This window comes from Pavona decussata, unplaced genomic scaffold (genome assembly GCF_977016875.1).
Source record: "Pavona decussata unplaced genomic scaffold, jaPavDecu1.1 SCAFFOLD_6, whole genome shotgun sequence".
NCBI lineage: Eukaryota > Metazoa > Cnidaria > Anthozoa > Scleractinia > Agariciidae > Pavona > Pavona decussata.
In genome coordinates, this window is record NW_028145430.1 from 7,526,488 (window position 1) to 7,540,736 (window position 14,249).

General features: G+C 38.4%; 1 protein-coding gene and 1 pseudogene across 1 annotated transcript in view; both read right to left on the bottom strand.

Annotated features, from left to right (window-relative positions):
* Window positions 1-14,249, bottom strand: part of LOC146489558 (monocarboxylate transporter 10-like) — a 32,412-nt gene that overhangs the window by 7,775 nt on the left and 10,388 nt on the right. The window lies entirely within an intron of this gene.
* On the bottom strand, window positions 2,537-4,019 carry LOC146489560 (uncharacterized; annotated as a pseudogene).

The following is a 14,249-nucleotide window of genomic DNA, read 5'->3' on the forward strand; positions in this document are numbered from 1 at the left end:
GTTAAGTCGAATAAATGTTTTAACTTTGGTGTAATTAAGTCTTACGTTGTAATGTATTAATAGACTTAAGACATGGTGTCTTGCATTTGGCCCTTTTCACAGCAGGTTCTGAGTTCAAAATTGGAGTTTGTGGTGCCAACAAACATCTGATGTTACCATGGCAACAGTGAAAAAGGGACGTTAATAAAGGGCGTTTTGGAACATCCTCCCTGAAGATCTATCTGCACGCTAGATTTGACTGGGGGTAAAAAAAAATTATTTTCTCAATTTGTTTGATTTTTACAGAGAAGTGTTCTTAAGTCATCGTATCGTCTCAAGCTATGTTTTTAACTATGCACTCTCTGCTATGAATGCCCGGCGCTTTTTCCAAATTTTGTAAACTGTCATGCTACGAATTCATGACTTAACGTAATAAGCTGAACATAGTTTAGCATTAAAAACTTTTAACTTTTATTATTATTATTATTATTATTATTATTATTATTATTATTATTATTATTATTATTATTATTATTATTATTATTAACATTTTTCGTTCTTTTCTAATCTCGCCAACAATAACAAGCTTTGTTTAAAGCCAAGAAACCGGTAGCGCTTTTGCGAATGCGAGAAGGTATCAACCTAGTGTAATTATTTTTCCATTAGAAAGTCTATCCATGTAGCCAATCGTTGTTTTGATTCGCCCTTTTCTTGGCCACGGAACTTCATTCCAGGCCTAAAGAGCCTGAAAAAACGCTCCGTTTGATTCACAACTATACCATTCGTTAGGTAACGGAGGTTTTTCAGGGCTTTTCTACAAGAAATATATCAGGACAAACAAACAGGAGAAAAAAACGACTGCTTCAGTGTGAGCAAATCAACGTTATTTGAGAAAAATTCTTTATTTAGTCGAAATCCATTTTTTCTATAGCCCATGATGTGATCATGAGACTTTTGTATTCACAGTGATAAAACTTAAGTCTTTAGTATTTCCTTAAAGTATGCAAGGCGTTTTGCGTGTTATCCTTGAATTGGCCAAAATAATTGGGCGCGGGAAGGGCAAAATAAATATATGCACCGACACTTGACACTATGAAGCAGTTCGCAAGCCACGTCTCAACATAAGTTCACCTAATCTTTTTCACAGAAAACGGTTTGAGAAACTGCAGATCTATGGCACTTTGTTAAGTGACTCAGGATCAACAAGTGACTTAATTCAGGAATAAACTGACTAGTGATTCGGATCGACAGTCCGTGTTACAGAACCCGTTCCTCTATTTCCTTTGATGTATTCTTCTACAATTTGAGTTAGTAATATAATGGGTTAAAATACAGTTGTTGTTATGACAGTTTCCTTCCTATTCAGGTCTGCTTGCAAACAAGTGTGGTTCGTATGTTATACCTTTCCAAGTAGCTGGTACCATCACTACAACAGAAGCTTTCATTCCGTTTATTCGGCTTCGTTCTAGTCAGTGGTGGGGAGAACTGTTACATGATGACTAAAATACTGGCGCCTGCGTCGTATGATAATGTTCGCGTGATTGTAATATAATTTCAGAGTTCCAGTAAAAAGCTTCTTTTGGCTATATAAAATAACGCGGAGTCTGTAAGAAAGGCTGTGAGCAATTTAGTTATACAAGTATCATAATGTTAAGCCGCAGAGTTGGAAAGCAATAATCTGCCTGCAATGGGGACATTTTTGACTGTTTTAGTTGACTCTCTAGGAACTTAACGAAGACGCTTAGTGAGCAATTTTGACAAATGCTCTTGAATGGGGCATTTGAACGAAATTCACATTTAGGTTGAAATGCCCTCCCTTAGCCCCCCTTCCGCAGCGGCTTAAAAAGGATAGGTGTATTAGGGTCTCCCCAGACGAGGCAAATTGTCATCGATAACTTTTTAGTTGTTGATAACAAACAGTTATCGATGACAAAGCATCTCGTGTGTGAATTAAGTTATCGACTATAATTGTTGAAAAATAAAGTCGTTGACAGCAAAGTAGATTTCATTTTCAAAAAACAAAAATGCCTTAGTTGTCGATAACAAACGCAGTAGTTTTGTTATCGACAACTCACTTTCTATCTGTGAGTAGGTCATCGATTACTAATTTTTTTTTTTTTTTTACAGAAACGTAAACGATTTTTAAACGACGTTTTTTCACTTTCTCCACGACGTGCATTACAAGCATTTCTCCACGTGTGCATTACAAGCAAGTTTCCAGGCTTCCTCAAAAAGTACAGGCTATCGACAACTAAACTTTTCGTGCGTGTAAACGCATTTCCGGACAATAATAGATGTCGATTGAAATAGTCGCCGATAACAGTTTGTCTCGTCTGTGGAGGCCATTAGTCGTTGTTTGGTTAGATCAATAAACTGTAGTGATGCGGTTATCGCCGAAGATTGAAATAGAAGAGTGCCGATGTTCATGGATATATTTCAACGCATCTCTAGAAACTATAGGTTGGCAAATGTACACAACCCGTATTGTAAGCTCAAATGTTCTTATCTTTTCTTCTATTTTTGTTTTACTGGTGTTAAAAAAATTTAGTAACTGAGGTTACTGATTAGTCTGAAAATGAAGGAACAGGTGTTGTTAAATATACCTTCAGGAATCAGAAGCCTCCCCTCAGTCCCCATTTAAAGACTAACAACATTTAAAAAACTATCCTGTTCACTTGCCACCCCCTGTACATTGGTCTGTTTAAATAAAACATATTTAGCTCACTGGATACTTGATTAGAAAAAATGGAAAATGGGAAAATTCAATAATCGTCAGTGTTTGAGTGGTAGGCGTACCTTCCAAAATTTATATCAGACATACCTGGACAAGAACAATTTTTATGATAAGTCCAACTGTGCAGCAGAAAATTGTGTATGTTCCAAACTTTGCAGAATAGCCCATGCTGTCATCGCGACCATCGCCAGCTATAACCACGTCTTTCTGTGACAAGCTGTCTAACAATTTCTTCTGGTATTTCCTCCAAAATGCAACAACAGAAGGGATCATGAGATTCCATTGGTGATAATAGTTTGTTGGTTTATCTTAAACCAACATACCCATGTGATGGAACACCGAAAGCACCTTGCGGATGGAAGCACCGGCACATAGCACTGCAAAAATTCAAAACAAATTTCCTGCCGGAAACTTTCCCAAAAGGTCAGGTTGGCTTCTCCAGGTGTATTTCTCACCACAGTTGCTGCATAAAGTTCCAATTTTCAGCATGGTTCCTACCTGAGTAACAGCACCCTTTGGATTTGGGAAGAAGCACAAGTGGCGGATTTTAAAGAGCATCATTAACTTGGAGACAAACGCAATTCCTTTGGGTTCTTCTCTAAAGTTTTCTCCTTCTAGCTTCAGCCTATGAGACAATGAAAGCATCTTGTGAGTGTCATAAAAAAGTTTACAGGCTAGTTATCCTGGGGTACTTTTTGCAACATATTGAATAATTTGCTAAATGCCTGCTTCACAAGGGGTTTTCTTTCCTTATTTTAGGGAAGGGATCAAGGCTTGAACAACACCTACCTCTCTGGAAATTGCAATAGACCATTTTATGAGTTTACTGTGAACCTCAATATGAAAGCAAGGCTAAATGGAAAGCTTTTCCTATGAAAATTAGTTTTGTTTGCATATCAGTGAATGAAAACTAATTTTCCCAATAAAAACTTTGCACTTAGCCTCACTTGGAAATGACCTATTTAGCTTCATCAACAACATGCATCTGTACCATATGTTACCAATTAGCACCCACCCTATACTTCCTATGTTTTCACTTTAATAAGGGACAACTTGCCTCAACATGAAGAGTTATTTTACTCTCTTGTTATGATCGTTTCTCTTGAATTGTGTATTTGACCCAGGAGTGAGATTTTTTAGGAGAAAATAAAATCTGGTCATTAATTGGATTAACTTAGGTAATCCATTTGTACTGTATTGCTTCTTCTCCTCTGCACAAACTTACACAGACAGTGGACAAGGGTGGGTGATTTGATTCATACCTTGGGTTTTCATGGTTCTCCACAGTGTCATCATCATCGTTCATGCTTTTATATGCATCATCAATATCCTGGGGGCTCCATGACGGATCATCATCGTGCCACTCCTATTCATTGTCTGCTGTCTCGTCCTCTTGTACATCTTGGTCATCATCATCATTGCTGTTGATTTGCAGATCGTTTATATTGTGATGGTTGACTATCTCACCAACTGGATATGTTTGGACAGCTTGAGCAATAAATTTGCAATAATAAAGTCAGAAGAAGTTGTCTCTGATGCAATCACTATACTAAAATAAAAATAACTCATCTTCCCTTTAATTGCTTTATATCAAGATACGTCAAGAATTGTTTTGTAAACTTGCACGTATGGCAAAAAATTCAGTTATTAATAAGTTTATTGTGCTTGTTATTTAAATGTCAATTCGTTTTATAATGCCTGTCTTACCGGGGTTGATTTGAAACAGATGCCTCTGTTCTTGGACTTCTTTGAAAGTTTCCACCCACTGCTCTTGGTTGTTAGCAAATATTTTGTTTAGTCTTGTCACTTTGGCTTCCAATGGATAGATTTCGCCCTTTAACATTTTGTATTTTCCACATATGCCAGGTGCACTATTCCTCAGTTTTTTACAACCTGAACAGTAGATAAATTATTAATAATTTTTATCCGTTCAAATGTGGCCAATAAAACAAAAAAAGGTGAAAGTTATACAGTCATGTAAGGTATACACTACACACAACAGTTATATCATATATTTACTTTTTGGTTTCCTCGTTAACCGGCACTGTTTTGCGACGTAGCATTTGGTACATGTATGCCATCCTTCTGACTCGGTAAGCTTGGATTTATGAACTACAAATTATGAAAAAAAGTTATAAAATTTACAAAAAATCTCATTCATAATGTATTGATCAAACTCACCTCAGGAACCTCCTCCAGTTCAGGAATCTGCTCTATCGTGTCATCGTGAAGGGGAGCAGAGTGACACTGTGAAGCTGGAGAGGGGTCCAATGCTTGAACAGGGTAATACATTGGAGACATGTGGAATGTGGAGAAGGGTCACACAGAGGAGGGGCAGTGTCATCACTACATGGTTGAGCAGAGTCATCCAAAACAAATTCACACGGGCTGACCTGTGATACAGAGTGGGCCTGTTCAACTGTCCCACCGTCATCAGCTGTAACACTCTGCCGCACTACAGCCCCCGCTGTATGACCATCATCAATAGACTCAGGCAGGGAATTTGAGTTATCAGAGTTATTGGCCAACAGCTCATTTATCATCTGAAAAGAAAACAAACATTCTGGTAAATCGAGATCATAAACATAACTAAATGTCATAAGTTGCAACTAACAAAGAAACGTGAGAGTAAAATATAAATTTTTACACCTGACATTAAAAAAAAAAATAATAATAATAATAAAAAAATAAATTAAAAAAAAACCCTTTATAATAGTGTAAAACCTATAATTCGAATATTTAAACCTTCAAATCACTGGTATAAATAACTTTGCATTTTGGAAAAGCTTTTCTTCTCAGCGTACTTGAGGTGAGTTTATCACGTCGCAGGTTAAAGGCTAGGTAAGAGGTAATCCACGTCTAGTCTAGTCTTGATGTGCATCGCTCGGGTAAAGCAATCGTTGGTAAAATGTATCGAGCAGATCCCAAACTGGCTCTTCGGATTGAAGTTCTTCCTGTGCATGTCGACGAACTTCTTCCATTTTAACCGCCCGCAAACCCTTAAAGGCGAATTGTGAATAGAAATACACGCATCCAGGTCAGTCTCATTGTCACAGTCTTGGACACAAGAACGCCAAGGAGGCATTTTACACGTTTTCAACAAAATTTACTCAGCAACTCACTTTCACAACTGTTTTGGCGTTGAGTGTATAACGTCACGCCCTGTTCAGTACACCTCGATCCAGTTTCTCGATACTGTGCGTGGGCTATTTTGAACTGAGTAATGGCGGCCGGCTAAAGCCGAAAAGCAATCTTAAAATAATCGCATTTCCCATTGAAGTTTGAACTTAAAATTTGGCACAGTAAGTAACGCGTGCTTATATTTTCGAAAGGTAAAGATAACAGAGATATCATTTTTTTTTTTATCATAGTACCACTTTAAAGAAAACGGGGTATTCTTTGTCATAAATTGGAGATAAATTCCCATAAAGTAATGTTAAGAAAAAGATAAATATTTTCAGCTATTGACTGAGGAGTTGTGACTTGATTCCATAGTAAATTTCCGTGGACAATTTTGCATAGTAGTATATTCAATTAGAAACGTTACTCAAGAGATGATGATTGAAGGATTCTGTTAATGGAAAAAGTAAATAAACGTTCGATCGCTTTCGATTGCCAAGACTTTTTGTGAGTTCGACCTCGTTTGTTTACCGAACTCAATCGGATTCGATTCTAGGATTGAGATGGATTGAGTTCGAATGAATTACGTTCGATTGGCTGTTGGCTGAGTAAAATGAAAAAAAAAAAAAAAAAAAAAACGAAACAAAACAAAACAAAAACAAAAAGAAGAACAGTTTGAGTTTTGGTTTTGATTTTCAATAAAGTCTTGCCAAAATTCTAGCTAGAACTTGAACATGGGGTATTAAATCGATGAAGTGAATAATTCGCTATTTTAAATAAGTACAAAGTCGACCAAAGATATGAATTGCCGGCGTTGCTTCGAGCTACCATTGTAGAAGGGTCATGAAATAGCCCTCCTTTACATGGGTAGGGTTATCCCTAGGTCTATGTCTGCCAACAATGCCGGGGAAACCTGAAGCCATCGCTTCGAAATCGTCGTCACTGAATTCAAACTTTGTCTTGTACTCTTTGATATATTTGAGAAGCAGTTCAACGGTTTCGGGTGATCTTCACAGAACGCTCATGTTTACAGGTACACCTTATTTGTTTTGATAAAAGTTGCACTCAAAACGAACCGAAACAATTGAAAGACGTACTTTAACAGCAAAATCCGCTATTTAAAACGCTTAACGAAAAAAAGTCTGTAAAGATAGTGATTGACACCAGAAACTATAATTGGAATCCAGCCATTTCTCGAATCGGAATCCAGACAGTGGAATCCCGAATCCACTGCGTAGAATCCGGAATCCAAGACTTTCTCGGATTACCTTACATGTGGCAATCAGTGGCGAGATTTCGCATGTCGCCGTAAATTTTTACAAGGGAGTAAATATATACAAGAAAAGTGTCAGCGAGTGGATTGTTTTGCCCTACGAGTTAATAAACGGAAGTGTCTCCGTTGATTTAAAGACAAAATTTGAGATCACAAGAATTAATATAGGGACGAGCGATATGAAACGGAAGTGGATTGATCGGGGATTCAATGAGCTTTGAAAAGAGCTTCCGATCCAGCTTCGTATAAATATTATTAATACGAACTGCTAGGACTGGAATGTCAATGAGTGGGAAATGCGATGTAATATTTTAAGCCTGGTGAGCAAATGAGAATGATGTATTATTCATCATAATACATCTTTCCTTTCATTGCACATATGCCACTTGTTGATATTCCAATCCTAGAAGTATGCAGGATGTTTGTCCCATGAACCTAATTTAATGGCCTTAGCTCCCACGATTCTCCTGTAGCTCAGTGGTAGAGCATCCGAACCGAGCTGATAGAAACACTCGGAATTTCCTTTTCCGAGTATGCCTGTGTCATTACTGAATAATACATCATTCTCAAGAATTAATTTATTTTGCAAATATATGTTCATGACATTAGTTCAGTTGTTATCACTGTAACATTAGGCTGCCAAATAAAGACAGGATATTTGAGAAATATTGGAAACTTGAGAGCCTGGCTGCCTTCTGTAGCTTTGTTCAGTGGTAAAATTTGCAAGAATTCATTGTTGTAAGTCTTCTTTACAGAAGACTGAGTCTATATTCGTATTAACATGTTTTCTTTTTTTTTTCTCTCTCTCTCAACAGTCATGAAAACCAAATTTACAATTTTCGTTTTGCTCTTCTTGATGGCAAATTTTGGATTTCATCAGACGGTGGGTTAAATATACCGGCAATACCGATTTACTTATTAGGCATGGGAACGTATTAAAAACCTAACAAGTCAGCACAGTTTTTCCGATGATGAATTGGAATGTACTAGGGATTGTGCATTGCGTCCAAGCAGTAAATATTAACCAGTAATTTATCTCTAAGAGCCATTTTGGTTTGCGTTTTCATAGGTGACAGATAAAGAATTAATACAAAGTCTTAGTCAGTCTGGCTGACTGTCAAGCTCTTAATGGGTGTCAAGTAAACTAACCTCTAACATGTAAAGAAGACGGGATCAGTAGATCATTCTCAATTTGTATTTGCAGCGCCCTTAACTAGTGGGCTTATATAATGATAAAAATCAAACCAGAAGAAAAATAAGGGTTGAGCATTTACGGGAACAATATAACAAAAGAGTTGATGTTCACGAGCGTGAATATGTTTTTGGCCCGACTCAGGCTCATTAAAATGAGTTCTCAGAAGGGCCAAAATTTATTTACGGCCAAGGATATCAACTCTATTACTATTACAATAATTGGAGAGGGCATTCGGAAAAGGAATCAAAGACGTTAAATAGTCAAAAGGAAAGCAATTTTTCTTTAAACAGGTACATTGCAGGATTGCGCACGGCGTAGTAGACTGGAATGCTGTGAAAGGTAACATTGAAGTTAACTTGCATGATTCCCACAATGACATTTGTTGTTGAAATGAGAAAAGGAAATGTGGAATGGCTGTTAGCTATACTTACCATCCTAGCCAGTTGTTTTAGGGGCACTTCCGGCTTTGTATAAACGTAATTAACTTGCTCCGGAAACAGCATTGCACAAAGGTTCTTTCCCCCCGAAATCTCCTTTTGCTATCAAATCAATGTTGACAATACATGATCAATGTATGGATTTTTTTTGTCAAATTAAAGCTCAAATTTTCTCTGTGGATTCCAATAGCCCTTGCTAAGATCTGCTTGTACCACATAGTTATAAACTTTTGTAGGAAAAAAAAAATCATGGTAAGCTTTTATATCAATTGGAAACTCGAAAAAAAAATCCGAGCTCTAGATGGGATTTGAACCCACGACCCTCCGTTATCTAATCGGGTGCTCTAACCACTGAGCTACTAGCCAAACACCCGCATTTCACCCTTGCTCACCGTGGAGTCTCCAGTAGCTCAGTAGTAGAGCATCCGACTAGATCACGGAGGGTCGTGGGTACAACTCCCATCTGGAGCTCGGGTTTTTTTTTCCGAGTTTCCAATTGATGCAAAGACTTATCATGTTGTTAGTTATTAACGGCCCCAAAATACCGTTGTATAAGTAGGCACTGCCCCCCCCCCCCCCCCCCGCCACCCCCTCCTTCCGAAGATGCGCAGAATGTGTGCACAGTAGATAAAGGAGACATCGTGACCTTAATCGATCCGCGACGCCCAAATAATACAATGCTCTCGTAATTTTAAGGCGACGACAATTATTCTGCCCTATATCTGAACCACTATATCTTTGTCATGTTTAATCCTCTCTATTTACTCCGTCTGACTCAAACATCAGGAAGTTTAAACAATACACTGCAGCTGGCGCAGCTTTGGCCAAACATGGACAAGTGGTCTGGGGAGAGTACGTCGGGCAATCTGTAGCGAATTGAAACATTAAGCACAAAGCAAGTCTCTTTTGTTTCAGTTTTTAGCGACTAAATGACTTCGTCTAATGGAACGTGGACTTAAGCTCGTTTTGTGGGACAAAAATATATTTTCTGCACAAATCTGAAGGGGCTTCGAGAAGCCGTGCACTAAATGGTAAACCACAACAATAACAACATTACGTTTCATTTCTCAAATATTTTGCAATTAATTTAATTTCGAGAGAATACTAAGCAAATCTATAACTACCGCTTCTGATTACACATTACAGTTTGTACGCGGTTTCACAAATATCGGACGCCACGGGATAAGAAGCAACCACTTTATTTTCAAGGCTACCCTCCATGTTACTTCACTAGGACACCGGCTGACATCAAGAATTAGGGGGTGTTTACATGATACCGGCGCGACTACGAGTTCACTCCAGTTCCCTCTTGTGGCTCTGTATTCGTTTACATGATATCAGCACAAATTCTTGTACCGAAGCGAGTCATACCGGTGCGAGTTCACCCCGGTAACCGCACCGGGGCGAGATTTTCATTCCGGTACGAAAACTCATTCCGATGTCATGTAAACGCGGTACGGCCGTTCGCTGCAGCATGAAATCACTCTCCTGGAAGTTTGTAACGGATAGCGCATGAGCAGTCGTCGATATTCAATTCAATATGGCGCCAAAATCACGTCGGTCGACAAAAAGTATCCCTTCATGTAAACACGGTATGAAATCACAATGTCATACCGGTATCAAACTCGCACCGGAGCGAGTTTTCACATGTAAACACCCCCTTACTAGCACTTTTACCGCATCCTTTACCATATATAAAACGGGTTTTCTAAACTATCAAAACCAGCTTTAAGGGACCGAAATAATGCCTCTTCACTTTGCTGGAAACCTTTAGATACTTTAACAAGCATGTTCCTAAATATTAGCTTTTGAGCGGCAAACTTTAGAAATACTTGAGTAAAACTGACTACAAAGGATGTGAAATTTATTGAAACATTTCATTTGTGCCTCGAAAACCATAGAAAAGGAGAGATAAATAAAATAGACCTAACGTACCATCCATTACGGCTAACCCTAGCCGCTCACGTATTGAGATTTCTTGCGACGGCTGAACATTCGTGAAGCGCATGCGTAGTGTCACATTTCTTGAGAAATCGACTTCCGGTAGCTGAAGTGAAACCCGCCATAGTGATTTGCTAACTCCCTATTAACAATGAAGACTCCGATTTCTTTGATGAATTAAGTTGATTCTCAGTGTGATAGTCTGGTGAAAACTTCCGACACCGCCAATACTCTGGAAGAACCAACCCACTTCTAATTATAGAAAAACGTTTTGCTTTGGTAAGTTGGTGAAAACTGAAATCATTGGGGATTTCTGGCTGTACTTACTATATAGATGGGTTATGCGAATGTCACAGATTATGAAGGACTGTTTACAAGCTCTTAGAGTATCGTCACAGTTAATGAACGGGTTCATAAATTCATCAGCAAAAAAGAGGCTCTAGAGTATTCAGATAGCAGACCTTCAAGGAGAATATAACGGGATTTGATGGTGACACTTAACCCCCCACACCAACTGCGTGAATTAAATGTAAAATTAAAAGTAAAATGAAACGAAATTATTGCCCGTGACGCCCACTTAAAATCGACAATTGGTTACGAAATAAATCCATTTTGATATAAAAACCTCCAGCAAATCCTCTACACTAAAAGCAAAGCTTGGACTATTTCTAAAAAAGGCTTGAATACCGTCAAGCGTGGTTTTTTATGTACTTTGTCTCAATGGCTTTTTTTCTAAGGTTTACTCCAGCACAAACTGTGAGACTAAAATGTCGAATTCCAATATAAAACGCAGGAGGTGCCTTTTCAAAAACCTGGATTTCTACACGGAACAGGATTTCTCCGCTATAAGTTCTCCACATCCGCCACTCTATCGACGGTCAGGCGATCTTTTAGGGTATTTTATTTTCATTTCCAGCAATAATTTTTTTTGAATTGATTAACACGCGACGTATAGACATTTTTAAGGCCTCAATTCCAGGCCGCGAAATCGGTGCCAAAGGGGGTGATACATGTTAACATATTTACATCCGAGAAATCTCAAAAACGTTTGGCTTCTGGCACAGGACCCCAGGTTGTTCACGTACACAGCAATAAAATTCGAATAATCAAAATTTAAGTAGTGGTCTAACGAGACCAATGAACCGTTTCTAGGAGTGGTCGATCAGGTTTAATGCAAGTGAAGATTAATTCCCCTGAATTGAGGCAATACGTTTCTCAGGATATTTGAAGCAGTTCGTGGAAGTCTATGGTAAAATACATTCGATGTCTTTTTTATGGCAGATTCACTTTGTTGTGTGTATTCATTTGTTACAATGCTGAAGTTATTAAGACCTATTGTGGAAAATGTGGGAAAGTCGCGTTGTCTACTTGAGATTTTTGATCTGGGAATGGCTTTGTATAGCAACCATCATTACTTCAAAGTAAATTTACAAGTTTCCAGCTGACAAACCCAGCGCAGCGCTTTATAGAGCCACATCACTACCTAAATCTTTTCAAATTCTCGCACACGTTAATCAAAAACATTAATATCTCCCGCTAGAGTGAATTTTGCTGCCATAAACGCAGCATTTACTGTCTCCGCAGTTAGGCCAGCAGCCTATGTACAAGCATATTAACTGGCCCTTCTCGCCAATTCGCGACGGAGTACATTTCACGCTTTGAAAAAGTCATGGTCAGATTTCACGCCGTGGACAAGACTCACGTCTTAAAATATCTGTGAATATCAACAAGCTTACAAAAAATTCTGGTTGTAAAAGCTTTTAAGATCTTCGTGGTCTAGGGCAAGAATTAACTTGGTTGCCAAACTTATCAAGTCAGCCATCTATCGTACGTCACACGTTGACCGTGGCAATTTGAGACGCGGTACTTTTCGTACTTTTCGTACTTTTCGTAAATTAGACAGCAAACAAATAGCTGCGCGCAGTCATTACAAAACTTATACACAGTTTGCAACTGTTTCTATCATTTCCAATGGCGTCTTTGTCGGCAACTGAAGATTATTTCTCGTAAATAGCAATTAGAACATAATTACACCCACTCAGCCAATCAGTGCCCAGTATTTGTTTCCTTTATATCCCATAAACTGTCTTAAATTATGTAAAGTGGCGCGAGCTTTGAGCACAGGGAAATTTTGGGGTAAAATAACTACTGATTAGTTTGTTCTATATAGAGCATATTAATGATTTCTTTTGTTGTCCTTTATCTAAAAGCCCCAGTGAATCAGTATGCTCCTGATATAGAGCATACTAATGGGAAATAGAGCTTATTAATGAGTATATAGAGCATACTGATGAATTACAGGCTGAGTTTCGTCTTTGGATAGAATGTTCAGATCAGACTTGTTAAAGTCTTCGAGGAAATGTCTCTGCAATCCAGTTGAAATTGAATGCAAGGAGTTCGCCGGGTACGGCTTGCCATCACCTCTCATGACTTCCATTATGAACCTTGTAAGCAAGTAATTTACCTTTTCCACGGGGGTGGTGTCCAAATCAACTGGAACGGACCTATATTCATCTCCAAGGGGTTCTTCAATTTGTGTGCATGGTTCGGTATTCAGCCCAGGCTCAATAGACGTTTACCGACCACGCGGTACTTTGTCGAGTTTTCTTTGCAATTATGCCTCTTTCCCTTTCCTCAATTTCGTTTACCGTGGTAGGCTTTTGGAAACGTGCACTTTTATCGAATTCATCCCCCAAGCACCCGGACATGTCTGCGCTCTCAAAAGCAAGTAAGTCTCGAGTGGCATAACAAGGACGGCCTCATGTTCCTCGAGCACTATATACTGGCTCAAAGCTGGAGCAAATGAGCATTTAAAACAACAAAGAATAAACAAAGCTCCAAAGAAAGAAAAGCATTGTTATTCAAAATTACTACCAACATTACGGCGACATCCAAAAAAAGGAAAAATGATAATAATAATAATAATAATAATAATAATAATAATAATAATAATAATAATAATAATAATAATAATAACAATATGTTTTCCAAGTGTGAATGACACAATTAAAATACGCTCATAAATAGAATCTGCATAAAATATGATTTCCATGTTCTTAGACGGTTATATACAATGAACGCTCGTGTCCCATGGGATATAGCATATTTCAGCTTCACTACGCAACAGACAGAGCACATAATGAAGCAATAGGTTTATCTTGCGTGTTTTGGCCGAGCACTAGAGTACAATAAGTAATCTAATACAAAAACCATGGAAAACTAACACTAAATCCCTCTAATAACAGCGAGGAAAATAACGAGAGCTGGGAAACCACTAACAAGACACAGTGGTTAGACAGGGGCCAGAAAAAAACTGCCGAAAAAAAAAAAAAAAAAAAAACCCGTAGCGAAAGAAATATGACAGGAAATCTGGGTAGGAACCAGGCCCAAGTTCTGCAGCCCATCCTACGAGGCGATTAACAAAAATAAGAAATTATAGTGAGTGGTGTCGGCCTAGAATGATTGCCCACGTGCAATACCAAGCATAAATACTCACACGCCATAACCCATGATGCAACTACACTAAAAGGACCCAGGCCCCCGGCCTGCTCCTCTTGTGCCGCAGAAATA